The sequence below is a fragment of the Brienomyrus brachyistius genome, chromosome 22, assembly GCF_023856365.1.
Source record: "Brienomyrus brachyistius isolate T26 chromosome 22, BBRACH_0.4, whole genome shotgun sequence".
NCBI classification, from domain to species: Eukaryota; Metazoa; Chordata; class Actinopteri; order Osteoglossiformes; family Mormyridae; genus Brienomyrus; species Brienomyrus brachyistius.
The window spans coordinates 19,225,193-19,239,984 of record NC_064554.1 but is presented as its reverse complement, the minus strand read 5'-3'; the positions used below and the strand labels follow the sequence as shown (position 1 = coordinate 19,239,984).

At 46.7% G+C, this 14,792-nt stretch overlaps 1 protein-coding gene and 1 long non-coding RNA gene across 8 annotated transcripts in view; both read left to right on the top strand.

Moving 5' to 3' along the window:
* LOC125717831 (ras-related protein Rab-26-like) overlaps positions 1 to 14,792 on the top strand; it is a 113,467-nt gene that overhangs the window by 92,592 nt on the left and 6,083 nt on the right. The window lies entirely within an intron of this gene.
* LOC125717832 (uncharacterized) lies at positions 8,424 to 11,450 on the top strand. 5 transcript variants are annotated; one of them, XR_007384635.1, is made up of 3 exons: positions 8,424 to 10,805; positions 11,026 to 11,245; positions 11,301 to 11,450. It is a non-coding gene; the product is annotated as an uncharacterized LOC125717832 (long non-coding RNA). The 5 variants fall into 5 exon arrangements; XR_007384633.1 differs by having other exon boundaries at positions 8,425 to 10,750; positions 11,081 to 11,190; XR_007384632.1 differs by having other exon boundaries at positions 8,425 to 10,750; positions 11,026 to 11,190.

The following is a 14,792-nucleotide window of genomic DNA, read 5'->3' as shown; positions in this document are numbered from 1 at the left end:
GAATGAATCACTGGAGTCAGACATCCATCAATTATAACTCGTCGACAGGCAGGATGGATGCTGCTTTTTCAGCAATCACAGCTCCATCACGGGCACTTAACATTTGCGGTTCATTACTGTGCAGCTCTGCAAATTAAACATGCATGACAGTGGCTTCCGATACTTTATATGTTGTGACAGGTGATGAGACAGGAGCAGCAGAGGGCTTGAGTTCCCAAGAAAGGGCAGCTTATCAAGTCTGTGTGGGGGAGAGAGACGTCCCGTTAATACAGGTGGAGCTTTACAGTCTGCAGTGGTGGCCGACCCCCCCGTGACTGACGACCCTCGGGCTGCTAACCAGTGGCAGCTGGGTTTGTCATTAGCCGCCGGCTATGTATAATTGCTGTTGCTTGGCCAGGGTGCCGATGAAGAGGCGCTGTCCGCTCTCGCAGTGCTGAATTAGCGGCGCTCCAGTGAGAGCCAGTGTGGTGCTCTAGTGAGAGCCAGTGTGATGCTCTAGTGAGAGCCAGTGTGGTGCTCCAGTGAGAGCCAGTGTGGTGCTGATGTGCCCAAGGTCAAGCATCCACCAGCTACAACAGGCATATACAATAGTCTTATACTTAGTCAGCACCGGAGCTTGGTCAATGGAATTCATTATGTATATGGAATTTATATTTATAAGAAGATTAGCAACTTTGTACGCTATGTCGAATATAAGGCAAAAATAAATTAAATATTCTGATGGTCATTATGGCGGATTAAATCTTTTATGAAGAATGTGATGAGGTAATACTAGAGGAAAACAGAGATGTACAATTGATGCCGGAATAAGGCTGGAGGGAAGGGGCTCTTCAGCTTTTCTTTGCTCCTTTATTGATTCAGCTGGAAGGCACTGTGAGGCAGTTTTCTGTTGACATGCCTTCGCTTCCCATGTCTCCAGTGTAGCAGGTGTACGTATAGGGCCCTCAGCCAATCAGGTGAAGAGGTGTGGCCAAGCTTTGATGACACAATAGCTTTCACCAATATGAATGTGTCATACAAGTTCACGGGGGGACGCGACAATTTTGCCATTATCAAATACTATAAATGCTTCAGTTAGAAGAAAAGGGTGGTATTTCAGACACCAGGATTAACCCCTTTCTTTTGCAGTTTTTTTTGTACTCATAATGGCCGGTCTCTCCATGGTGGTAAGTAAAGCTGGTGCAGATGTAGCCCAGTGTTCAGTCTCTAACAAGCACTCAGATGGAGCCGAAGAGGGAGCAGACATTGCTTTAAGGCTGTGCTCTGCCAGCCCCCTCTGCCTCCATATACACATGCTTGGTCGGCAGCTGACTCCTCTGCCCTGTCTGTCACACTGCATGCGTTTTTTTCCTTCAGATATGTGCTGTAGTTTCTCCCCTCGTCCCTTGAGGACCCTTGAATGCATCTCTTTGTTGAGGATAATTACCTGTCTGTGTCAAAGCGTCTCCCTGCAGCCGTACGAAGTGCAACACACTTCTGCTTTCAAAGGTGAATTTGTGCGAGAGACAGAAGGTGTGACTGTACCAGAGGCTTTGGGCAGAGCCTCCTCTCTTCTAATACCAGTTACCAGTCAGAAACTGGCTCTTTTTCAGATCTGATTGAAACTTCAAGGCTTCAGCAGCGTAAAGATCAGGCTCCTACATGCATGAATTGAGTTGTCTAATAATACAAGACTGTAGTAAAAAAATACAGCAGGATCACCAAGCGGCTGGTTCTTGGTATTTTGAGATCTCGCTTCAGCGTGATGGTGCCTTCCTGCCTGCTCTCCACCAGCCGCTTCGTTTACACCCTGCTGATGTACTGTCTCCCGGCCCCTCACACACGGAGAGCCATTTGACAGTAATGCGACATGGCCGCGGTGTAGGACACACCCCAGTGTGCTTCACACACCAAGATACGGTTTGCAGCTCATTTGTATTATTTCTGATTATTTATTAATTTTTCTGCTTTCTGATGTATCCTGCCACCTTCTCAAATGGGACAACGATGCATCGGAAACCTAAGTTAAATAATCCTGGATCACAGGTAGCAGCCTGTCAGGACTGCAGTTCATAATAATGGCAGAGAAGCCTGGGTTACAGCAGTCCGCTGCGGAGTTCAGCGTCCGCCTGCTGGCTTTGACAGGCCATTGATCACCCCTGAGGACGGACATGAACTCATATCTCAGTCCTCCGAAACAGCGGATCCCCGATCTGCCGTGACGGCGTCCCCCCCATTTCCATGCTAATTTGATGCCTGATTTGCTTGGATTGAAAAGGAAAAGCTCTGTATTTTTTCAGAGGATGGGTCTTAGAATGTGTTTTGGCCCCTGCAGCACCTGATTCTTCACCTTCTTGGTTCCTCTTTCTGTCATTAGGTTCACGCTTGGAAGCAACTTTGCTCTTTTTTTTTCTTTTTTACGCATTTTCTCCTTTATAATCTGACAGCCACAGTCTGTGTACTTCTGTACGAGGTTTATGTAAGCAGGGATGGCCAGCGCAGCTCCCATTCACAGCAATTAACAGCCCCATGAAGTGGCTCCTTCTGAAGAAGTGCATTATGGGTTAAATGCTGGGGAATTTAGTATTTGTACTGTACATGCTGTCTGACGTCATTGTGTCGGGCGACATCAGCTTCTCTTTATGACAGTTTGTAGCGTCCCACCATTCATTCTGCGTACAGTAAAGAAATGCTGCCTTATACAAGCTATCCGCAATCACTACTCATTAGGCTACTGTATATATACTATATACTAATGTGTGTGTGTCTCTCTCTCATATATATATATATATATATATACGCACACACACACACAAACATTAATTGCCTACTACGTCATACATACAAAGCCCCTTTATAAGATAGTGATTCAGTGCTGTTTTAACTTTTAGTACCGGCCCAGGGCCTGTGATATGGAAACTGTGGATTCAGTAAGGAAGGTGCACAGGATCCCCAAGACGGCAATGGCGGCAGTGCGACCCATTGTACAGACCATTAAGGAGAGTGCGACACTCACACATGCCAGACAAAACTAACATCATCCAGTTGAATCTGGGGAATCGTTTGAATTGCACCATTAAAATTTCCACAGGTAAAAATGGTAAGTTTCTCTGGAAACCTTGAGAAAATGATAATCTCCTTCATCCCCTGCTCTTTGATTTTTTTCACATCTTCTAGTGCCGATCCCATTGCCCTTTATACAAAGAGGTGATTCCTTGTTTTCAGTTTCAGCACAGCCCTTGTTCTCCATCCATCCACTAAGTGTTTGTTTTAGTCAGGCTAGTAGGGACCTGGAGCCTCTGCCAGGTACCACTGGGCACAAGGTGGGGGAATCCCCTGGGTGGGATGCAGACTGGCCATTCACCTCCATTAGGTTAGACAGTCTGGTTTTCAGGTCAATGACCTCCGTCTGGTGCAGAGTCCAGCCGGATGCTTATTTGTTGTCCACTTCACTATATAATTTGTACACCCTTTATTTTCCTCCATTTACTGCATAAATAATTAATTTCACGGTACGATAAATTTAAATGATTTTATTACTAAATGCAAAGCTTCCACTGGGGGGAAGAAAATAGTCAATTTCTGTTACATCAACAAAAATGAACGAACACAGTACCTGGATGACAGTGTCAAGTGTAGCAGAGGTATGATAAGTCCTGTTATTTACTCTGTGCTGCACCTGTAAAGCAAATAGTGTGTTTCATTGGTTAACACTGCAGTTTCCATACTCACTGCAGAAAAAGTTCCACTGCGTAAGGTTGAGCCCCCAACCCCGGTGATTTTATTTGCTGTGGATGCTCTTATTCAAAATGCATTTTGAAAAACAGAGAAGACAAATTCCATGCTGTGTGCACATTTCTCCGTGATATGGATGTAAGCAGCGAAGGGTTTAAGTCAGGGTTGCATGAATGTTGGAAATGCACAGAGAGGACACACACACGGAGAGGACACACACACACACACACACACACACACAGAGGACACACACACACACACAGAGAGGACACACACACACACAGAGAGGGCACACACACACACAGAGAGGACACACACACACAGAGAGGACACACACACACACACAGAGAGGGCACACACACGGAGAGGACACACACACACACACACAGAGGACACACACACAGAGGACACACACAGAGAGGACACACACACACAGAGAGGACACACACACACACAGAGGACATGCACAGAGAGGACACACACACACACAGAGGACACACACACACACAGAGGACACACACACAGAGGACATGCACAGAGAGGACACACACACACACACACACACACACAGAGGACATGCACAGAGAGGACACACACACACAGAGGACACACACACTCACACACAGAGAGAGGACACACACACTCACACACACACACAGTGGACATGCACAGAGCAGAGGCAGCATTCTTACCCGGAGTGTGAGGCAACAGTGCCGACCACTGAGCTACTGTGACGCCTCTATTTTCTGACAGGTTGTTTTCAGTGTAGTATAAGTTTGCTGCCATGTTCACTTATTATGCATGAACACACAGACTCACAAGTCACACACAGACTCACAAGTCACACACACTTTGCAGTGGTCCTGATGGTGGTGATGAGGAGTGGGGCGCATCAGAGGCGTCTGACTTCCAAAGCACCCCAGCTGAGTTCCTCTTCGGTGTGTGCTCACATCGTTAACTTTACCGGCAATTACTGATCTTGGCTTTTCTCTGTGAAACTTCATTCAGGTCCATCAGAGCGCAGAAGCCATACACCCTCATTTTACTTGTTTTATGTACATATGCATTTATGCAACAGTTAATAATTGCGGTTCCATCAGAGAGGCATTGGCGGAGTGATGTTACTCAGTGCATCTGCTGTGCAATTAGGATTTGTTGAGGAGTCTGATATCTTGTGGGTAAAAAGTGTCCCTCTATCTTGTGGTCTGAGTGCTTATCATGCTGCACCATCTGCCAGATCTGAGGAGAGTGACTGGCGTCTTTTTTCATGCATTTGTGGGGCAGTGTGTGGTGTGAGTGTCTGCCGCAAGGTTTCTGCAGGTGCCGAACTAAGCAGCTTCTATATCAGGATGTTATGCAACCAGCAAGAATGAACTCCCTAGTGCATCTGTAAGATTTTGTATAATTGGGCATTAAATGCACTAATAGGATTTAAAACATCAGTATTGCCTTGTGCTTTAGGAAATGCCAATTCCTACTTTGAGTGGTCGGATTGAGGTTTTGTTTCCAGAACAGAACGTGATTCAAACTTCATGTGCTTGCTGGAATTCTCTCATTGTCTCTCTCATTGTCTCTCTCATTGTCTCTCTACATCTCAGCTCGATCTGTTTGTGTTTCAAAATACAGATTCGTTGATTGTGTGTCAATGTTTGCAAAACATTGACACACAAACCAATATGTTACAGCTGGCCTATTTCATGCTTTGTATTACATTGATAAAATCTAATTTCATTGTAAATATAGCCCATTATTTTGAAATATGACTCCTTTTTCAAAAAGGCAGTTCTACAGTCAATATTCTTGTCATAACTAGCAAGTATTTTTCCTGTTACATCGGTAATGGTTCATTCTATTATGTCATGCAGTCGCATATCTCATCCATTTCCATTTGGGAGGATACAGGCGTACTGTAGGGTCTATCTGACTGGCTGCTTTAGGGTAACACAGTACTGCTGGCTGTCTTCATGTCATTTTAACTGTGGCCCACGAAGCATTTTTCCCTGACAACACAACTGAGCTCTTCATTGTGGCAGAAGTCAGTCACTATAAAGTACATTGTTCATTAATAATAATAATAATAATAATAATAATAGTATCTTTATTTTATATAGCATCTTTCCTGCGTTCAAAGTCACTTTACAAAAACATAACAAAACAAAACCAAGAAAATGTATTGGAAATAATAGTAATACTTAAGGCAGTCATTATAATGCATTATAATGTATGCAGAAAGTATTATAAACGCAGCTGTAACTCTTTATACAAAGGCATAACATATTATAGCCACGTTTATTATGCATTATGAATGCTCTATGAAGCTCATCTGTAATGCACTTTCTACTGTACTGTATCATTATTTATTTATTATATTATTAATAATAAAATCACATGCGCAGTAAGTAGCACTGCTGCTGTTCCCATTAATGGGAGAAAGCAGCTTAAAATGAGATTTGGGAGAGGATGCTTTTTAACAAGCTCGGAAGGAAACCGCCTTCACTGCACTCATAATAATGAGTAGACAGATAGGCCCTGCATTCATTGTTAAATAGAGCAAGGGGTAGTCATTTGCATGTAATTCAGTCCTTTTAAAAAGGTTTTTGAACATTAGTGGAAATAAATATTGGGCTAAGCAAAGATGCTACATCAGAGATTTAATGCACACGTCGGCCGAAACGTTTTGGATTGAAAATGCATGAGAGTCCTGTCATCATTTGGTGGAGTGAGGATTTAATACAGTCCACCAAACATCCCTACAGAGGACTCAACATTCATTTAAATGTTTTAATCATGCCTCGGGGTGCGTTTGATTTTTAATTTAAAAGCAGTCAGATCTAACAGAAAGTTAGTAGATTGTCAGATGAGAGACGAGGCGATATCAGGAATTCTTCTGAGCAGTGATTACATTTGCCAGTGGCTGTACGTGTGTATTCGTGGGCTCACGTATTCGCTGCCTGTCTCCTTGCTTTTAAATAAGTACAACAGCCGTATTTGTATGTGTCTTCCACATGAACCCACTGAGTGCAACAGCATTTCAGTTTTGGTAGCATAAATAGAAGCGGATAAGGAGATTCTGTGTGACTGGTATCTAAAAGTCACAGTCTGTCTGTGTGCTCGGTTTGACTCATCGGCTCTGTACCTGCACTCAGCATAACAACATTAAAGTTAAAGCTGAAAATGAAAGGTCATTTGCATAACATTATTCATCGTTGTTCTGTTCTGATGACTTTGCAGATTTTTGTTTTGACAACGGGCCCAGTCTACCGCTGCTACTGGAATGCTGGTTATTTCTTACTGGTGGGTGGATAAGCTGTAGAATCTCTAGTGAAGATTCTGGGTACATGTACACTGGGATACGCAGACGTCTGTGTATGTGCTCAATGCATTAATGTGTATTAATTCATTAATTAATACATTGTACTAATGTGGTCTAGTTAGCCCACTTAAGTGGGATTGATATGAAATATATTTGGTTGTGGGTGAAGCCAGTAGGTTGCAATGGAGCAGAGAGATGTTGGGTTAGGGTTAGGGTATCGGGGAGCGGCTCAGTCTTGGCCAGTCTACAGGTGGTAGTACCAGTACCATTGCATAATCTCAAACTCTGCCGCGACAGGCGACATCCAGTATCGCAGATTTTCAGTAGCTTTTTCGAGTTGCCTTTGCTCTATTCGGCTGGAGGTATTTCATTTAAGCTCAGTTTGGATGGGAAGAAACGTGCAACACTTGCACAATTGCCGTATGTCAGAATATCCTCAGGACTAAATTGCACGTTTTCTTACATTCTTGGTGAGAATCTCTATTAGAATTATTTCTGTCCATCGTCTCTGCCTTTATTATTACAAACTGTATAAACTGGAGCCACGTCATCTTGTCTGACTGTGTACAGGTGTTTAGCTGAGGTGACGATAAAGTTCACTTTCGTTTTTGACTTTGACATCCCAACCCCAAATAACTTCACTTCACTTGTGGTCATCTGGCCGGCATCTAAAGAAAGTACAACATCATTTTCCAGCCGCCCAACACAGTTGAAGTGTCATCAAAAGTGAAAGATGTCCTTGATTTTTTTTATTTTGTTTTCCAAAATCACTGTGATATGTTTTACCAAAGGAGCACTGGAAAAAAACACTCAAAATAAAGAAATATCAGTCGGGGGGGGGGGTAGATGGCTACTTTGTTCAGCAATGAGCACATAGTGAAAATCAGCGTTTAGCGACTTACTCATTTATCACTGATCCCTTACAGATCGTGGTACGAGCAACATAACGTCATCACAGTTCTAATTCCTGAATTGCTCATAATAGGGGAAAGTTTAGTGGCCTGGGACCCGGGTTCGAGTCTCCGTCATGGCTCCATGTGTGTGGGGTTTGCATGTTCTCCCCATGTCATCATGGGGTTTCCAAAAACATACTGGGGTGTCCAAAAACATACTGAGGCTAATTGAAGTAACCTAATTTTTGTGTTTGTGTGTGAATTATTAGGTTTATATTACATTCTTGGGGACCAAATGTCCTCCATAATGAAATAAAAACCTGTTTTTTGATGTTGTAGGGACCATTTTTTCAGGTCCCCATAAAGATCTGTTAATATAATCAAAAAAGTGAAAATGCCAAAAAGTCTCGTATTTTGTTTGGTTACTTATGGTTCAGGTTAGGGCTGGGTGGGGGTTAGGGTCGGGGCTGGGTGGGGGTTAAGGTCGTCATGTTGTTATTAGAGTTTTCCCCATATAAATGAATGGAGAGTCCCCACAAAGATATAATGACAAACCTGTCTATGTGTGTGTGGGTTTGAGCCCCACCCTGGGTTATTCCCTGTCTTGCACCCATAGCTTCTGGAATAGACTCCGGACACCTTGAATAGGTCAAGTGGGTACAGAGAATGGATGGGGGAAGGTTAGTTTCTGCAGAGATTTGGTATAACGGAGGTGTTGTGTAAGTTAGGCCCATCATCTCCAGTGTGGAGTCATGGTGGTCAGCATAGGGCACTCTGAAGAGAACGGCAGTCTCTCACACACGATGGCCAATTTAGGGATGCCAGTGTCAGACTGTGGGAGGAATCCAGATTCCTCAGCGGACTCCCTGGATGCCAAAAATGTGGGACCTCGGCTTTCATAAATGCCACTTTACACAGTTAGCGACTGCTGCCGCTGCAGCCTTTGAAAGGCACGACGTGAGCAGGCTACCATTCATCACCAGTTTACCGCACCGTCGGTGTGCGTGCATCCTTAAACGCAGAGAACCGCGTTTAAAAGAGAGAGAGGGCTAAGGAAAGCCAACTGGGTGACAGCAGCTGGAAAAGAAAGAGCATCAGTAATAGGCAGCACCTCAGAAGGCGATAAATAATGTAGGAGAGCTGCGCTTGAACCCGCCGGATCCGGCCTCGCTTCTCAGCGGATGCCCACCTCCTCGAAGCAGGCGCGTCTGCCAGAGCAGAGATGGTAACAGAAAACTTCTGGCCGCTGCTTACCTCTACTCTTCCTGGCACGCAGTCAGTGAGAAATGAGCAGGACCGGAGAGATGGAAAAAACGAGAAAAAGGACGGACAGAATGCCTGCACACATTGGGCGTAGCTGTGGGGAATGGCTGCCTTTCAGATGCCACTTTACCCGCGTGACGCACACCTGCCAAGTGACACACGTGCGCAATCGGCATCCTCACCGGCATCCATGCGTATCTGCAACCCCTAAAACAAGAGCGAGGCCGTGTTCCACAGACGCGCAGAGTTCCCGCAGTCTTTGAAACTGGGAGACGGTGACTATTTTGGGCGTATGATTCAGAACCAAGGTGCCTTGAATTTGACTGCAGGGCTTTGCATGCAGCCGCGCCAAACTCATAAAAATAACAGTCAGATTGGTGTAGAAGTGAGTCGCAGCGAATGGGATAATGAGGCTGGTTTGCATCCGCTTCTGGTGAGCAATGATAACAGCGCCTGGCCTGAACAGTCAGTGCTGTGCTTTTAACTCTGACGCCGTTTTGGGGAATGCCCTTCAGTGCACGTTTGGGGAACCCCAATCCTCACAGATGCTCGGGCTCCTCAGCCCACCCCAAGCATCCCAGGCATCGTTACACAACCTGGATAATAGCTTCACAAGTAGAGCATTGCCTTATGAACACCACAGGTTGTTGGTCCAAATTCCCCGAAGCATGTAAATTGTAAGCCTGCCCTCTGCTGTCAGTTGTTTGTATAAAAGCATCAGATACATGGCTGCAATACCTTGAGAATGGCAGTGCTTGGGGACCCAAGCCCAGATAACGGTAATCTGTCGTCTCACATCCTGCTCCCCGAGCGGCCTGCTTCGGCTCAGGCACGAGCGTGGGCCGTGCCCTCATTTCAGGAAGAGGCGCGAGCGCGGTGCTGCTCCTGTCCTCGTAAATTACCTCATTGTCATAATTGCTCAGTTGCTTAACAGATGCTGTTATCCCAGAGAAGCCTCTGTACTCCTTATAACTAGGTTACTGATGCAATTACAAGTTACAAACTCATTACACTCAGTCATATTTCTCAGAATAGAGGTGCCAGCTAATTCTTTTGTGAGTTGTACTAAACACACGAAACTGATGAGGGCAAAATGAATGTCATCTCAAATGGACTGTGGCCAAACTGTCTGCTGCCCAAGTGTGACTGATGGATAGCCTCTGCTAAGTTATTAATTATAATAATCTAGACTTTTTTTCCCTCCTTGTAAAGAGACACTTGGTTTTTGAAAGGTGCTATATAAATGTAATTATTATTATATTGTTATAATTCTAGGATTATACCCTTAGGGGAGGGGTGTAGCCCCCTGGAGGGTTGCCAATTTCTGAAGAAATGTAGAAAGATAAATTTTCTGTGGGTGGCTGAGACAAAAACTATGGCGGATGTCTCCGCTTGGAAGGAGGTGTGGTGCCTCCCTGTACCCTCAGAGAGTGATGGATGACTCCGCTTGGAAGGAGGTGTGGTGCCTCCCTGTACCCTCAGAGAGTGATGGATGTCTCCGCTTGGAAGGAGGTGTGGTGCCTACCTGTACCCTCAGAGAGTGATGGATGACTCCGCTTGGAAGGAGGTGTGGTGCCTACCTGTACCCTCAGAGAGTGATGGATGACTCCGCTTGGAAGGAGGTGTGGTGCCTCCCTGTACCCTCAGAGAGTGATGGATGTCTCCGCTTGGAAGGAGGTCTGGTGCCTCCCTGTACCCTCAGAGAGTGATGGATGACTCCGCTTGGAAGGAGGTGTGGTGCCTACCTGTACCCTCAGAGAGTGATGGATGACTCTGCTTGGAAGGAGGTGTGGTGCCTCCCTGTACCCTCAGAGAGTGATGGATGTCTCCGCTTGGAAGGAGGTGTGGTGCCTCCCTGTACCCTCAGAGAGTGATGGATGACTCCGCTTGGAAGGAGGTGTGGTGCCTCCCTGTACCCTCAGAGAGTGATGGATGACTCCGCTTGGAAGGAGGTGTGGTGCCTCCCTGTACCCTCAGAGAGTGATGGATGACTCCGCTTGGAAGGAGGTGTGGTGCCTCCCTGTACCCTCAGAGAGTGATGGATGTCTCCGCTTGGAAGGAGGTGTGGTGCCTCCCTGTACCCTCAGAGAGTGATTGATGACTCCGCTTGGAAGGAGGTGTGGTGCCTCCCTGTACCCTCAGAGAGTGATGGATGACTCCGCTTGGAAGGAGGTGTGGTGCCTCCCTGTACCCTCAGAGAGTGATGGATGTCTCCGCTTGGAAGGAGGTGTGGTGCCTCCCTGTACCCTCAGAGAGTGATGGATGTCTCCGCTTGGAAGGAGGTGTGGTGCCTCCCTGTACCCTCAGAGAGTGATGGATGTCTCCGCTTGGAAGGAGGTGTGGTGCCTCCCTGTACCCTCAGAGAGTGATGGATGACTCCGCTTGGAAGGAGGTGTGGTGCCTCCCTGTACCCTCAGAGAGTGATGGATGTCTCCGCTTGGAAGGAGGTGTGGTGCCTACCTGTACCCTCAGAGAGTGATGGATGACTCCGCTTGGAAGGAGGTGTGGTGCCTCCCTGTACCCTCAGAGAGTGATGGATGACTCCGCTTGGAAGGAGATGAGGCCACAGCAGCTGGACTCCTCTCACCTGCAGAATGGGATGCGGCAAAATGAAGCCAAAGTCAAGCATGATTTCCTGGCCAGTTAGAGGCGAGATTCCCACTAGAAGATACCAGTTCATTGTCCTGAATTCCCTCTGGTGTGGTACAAATTCACGTAATGAAAACAGAATCATCATGGAACAGATATTCGTTTATTTCCACGGTTGTTTTTGCAGAGTGGCTCCGGTTTGTGTGCTTCACACTGCGAATGTCTGCAGTTGGTGACCGTTTCCTGTGATGCAGTGCAGTTCCAAGCAGTCAGCAGCGGTAAAACGCAGCTGTGGGCCTCAAGGAGTTAAAATAGCTGCCTTTGTTCTTCCTGTCTTCTCTTCCTCTGATGTAGAGCAGTCCCTACACATCTAAATAATTCAAATGCAGATCTGGCATCTCCAAAGGCCTGTGTTTATTTAGCATTAACAAGGTCCACGTAGCTGGTGTTATAATTAGCAGTTAATCACAGGCCTCAGACGCATGTGGGCTATCTGCGCGATCGCTGGCTGCCGCAGAGGAAGCCGGATTAAAATGGCTGCTCATTTTCCCGTCTTTGTGCACGTTGTATATTAACAGCCGTCCACCAGCTTTATCAGATGCCTTTTTCTTCTTCTCCAGGCAAACTCAAATCTAAGCGGTAATGCGAAGCCACTTGGCGGCATTGAAGAGGGCATGCTTGCTCGTGCTGCTCTCTTATTTTCGGCGTGCTACCTACTGCCATCCATCAAAACAAAAGAAACCCTTTAGCTGTCCAGAGACCGAAGCGCCTCTCACTTTGTTAGCCTCTCTGATCCGTGCAAAGCAGCCAGATCCACAGTATGCTGGTAATCTGGATGCCGGGGAGACTGGAAGCTGTCTGAACAGCCCGGATAAGTGTCAGAATCCAGTCGGCGAGTAGAGGTGGGAAGTTCAGGTCCAGGAAGTAGAAATCCAATGTTTTGTGACTGTGACTCTTTATACTCAATTGGTTGGCTGAAGCAAAACCTTAGTCTGGATTTATGCTTTCTGGACCTGGACTTTCCACCTGTCGGCGAGCAGTCTCCCCCAGCGGAGGGGCCCGTACATCATGGGCCTGATCCCAGCAGACACGGCAGCCGTGTTCAGGCTGACCTCGACCCGCACACCCCTGTCCCCGCCCCATATACCCCTGTCCCTGCCCCATACACACCTGTCCCTGCCCCGTACACGCCTGTCCCTGCCCCGTACACGCCTGTCCCCGCCCCGTACACGCCTGTCCCCGCACCGTACACGCCTGTCCCTGCCCCACACACGGCTGTCCCCCCCTGCACACACCTGTCCCTGCCCCGTACACGCCTGTCACCGCCCCATACACGCCTGTCCCCGCCCCGTACACGCCTGTCCCCGCCCCGTACACGCCTGTCCCCGCCCCGCACACGCCTGTCCCCGCCCTGCACACGCCTGACCTCGACCTGCATACGCCTGTCCCCACCTTTGGCCGCTGAACAGAGCTGCCAAGTACCATTGTATCCAGCAGCCTCCTGCTTATCTTCTCTGTGAAATTTCTCTATTTGTCTGCTCTCCACCAGAGGAACCGCGGCGGTCGGGTACTGTGGTAAACTTAGCCCTGCGTGTGCGTTAGTTCATGTATATCCTGCCCTGACCATCACTCGGACATTTCAGCTTAATTCAGTACTGAAGATGTTCTTAAATCAGCACCATGAAAAGTAGTGATTTATTACAGCTGTCGATATAGTTTTTCTTTTCTTTTTTATCTTCCATATGGAAATGTCTTCATCTCGTATTTAACGACAGAGCTTTCTTCTGTGTATCACATTGGAATAAAAAAAAAAAACATATGTCCTCAGTCATATGAGTCACAGCCTTCAGAAATCCACCCAAAGTGACGTCTGTCCCGTGGGACGTGTCATTTGCGGGGGCTGGGATCTTAAACCTCTGAAACACGCCAAGAAATGGAAAAAAAAAACTACTTTGGCCTTTCGACATTCCTTTCTGTCGTGCCAATTACTTCTACCAGCCAAGCTGAATGCCGGTCACACAAGTTTTGACTCATAGCATATAGACGCACATGGTGGCTCCCAGTATTCGTCACCTCGATATATTTAGCTGAGCTCAAAGGAAAACATGCCTATGAAAAACCTACAGCTCAAAGGTGAGATGAAGCCACCATCTGTGTCAATGAAAAACAGCTCAGAGCTAAATGGAAAAGAAGTTTATCATCCTTATGGGATGTCAACTGGCTTTGTTGTGGTGGACTGCCTTTCACTGGTGTGAGGCTTGAGGATGTCAGGTTGACACCTGTATTAAAACTGCAGGTCCTAGTGACTGGAGTTTAGTGTGGAGAGACCATGCACCGTTCTCTGGCTGCTGGAGTCCAAAAGCTCACTTCCCTGAGCGCCAAGAACTGACCCTGCAGAACGTGTTTGGCTTAATAATTTAATCTTGGAATGTGATTGGTCAGACAGTATGCAATGGCAAACAGGCATGTATTTCCGATACACATGCCTGTTTATATGACACACACACTCATGTATTCAGCCAACTTTGTAGTGTTTTGCTTCTACAAATGTCTGACAAACACGACGTACAGACACATAATTAGTCCCAACTTTTTGAAAACTCTGGAATTTAAAAATTATGTTAAGTGGATGATTGTTTGAAAAGGGAATCTATTTTTGCACAGGGCCCGTGGCCCTGAGAGCAGGCAGTCAGCACAAATAAGGGTGTCAGCTGCTGCCCGGGGCTGTGATGCAGAAGACGGATCCCCGCTTTCCTGTTAATGGCGCGCTTCATAATTCCGCGTCTGGAACCTGGGGCCACAGAGCATCGGGGCCGGCAGCCAAGCGATTAGCCTGCTGCACGCTGACTGTGGTGCTGGCTTCCGCCTCATTAATGCCAGTCTGGAATTGCCTTCTTAGGGTTAATCACGCAGCAAGGCTAATCAGGCAACTGATGCAACTAGTGGTGATCAGCCATTAAGTGTGAACACTAGGCTCTTCGTCCTGGAGTGCCGAATGTATAGCATGAAGGCAAATGTAC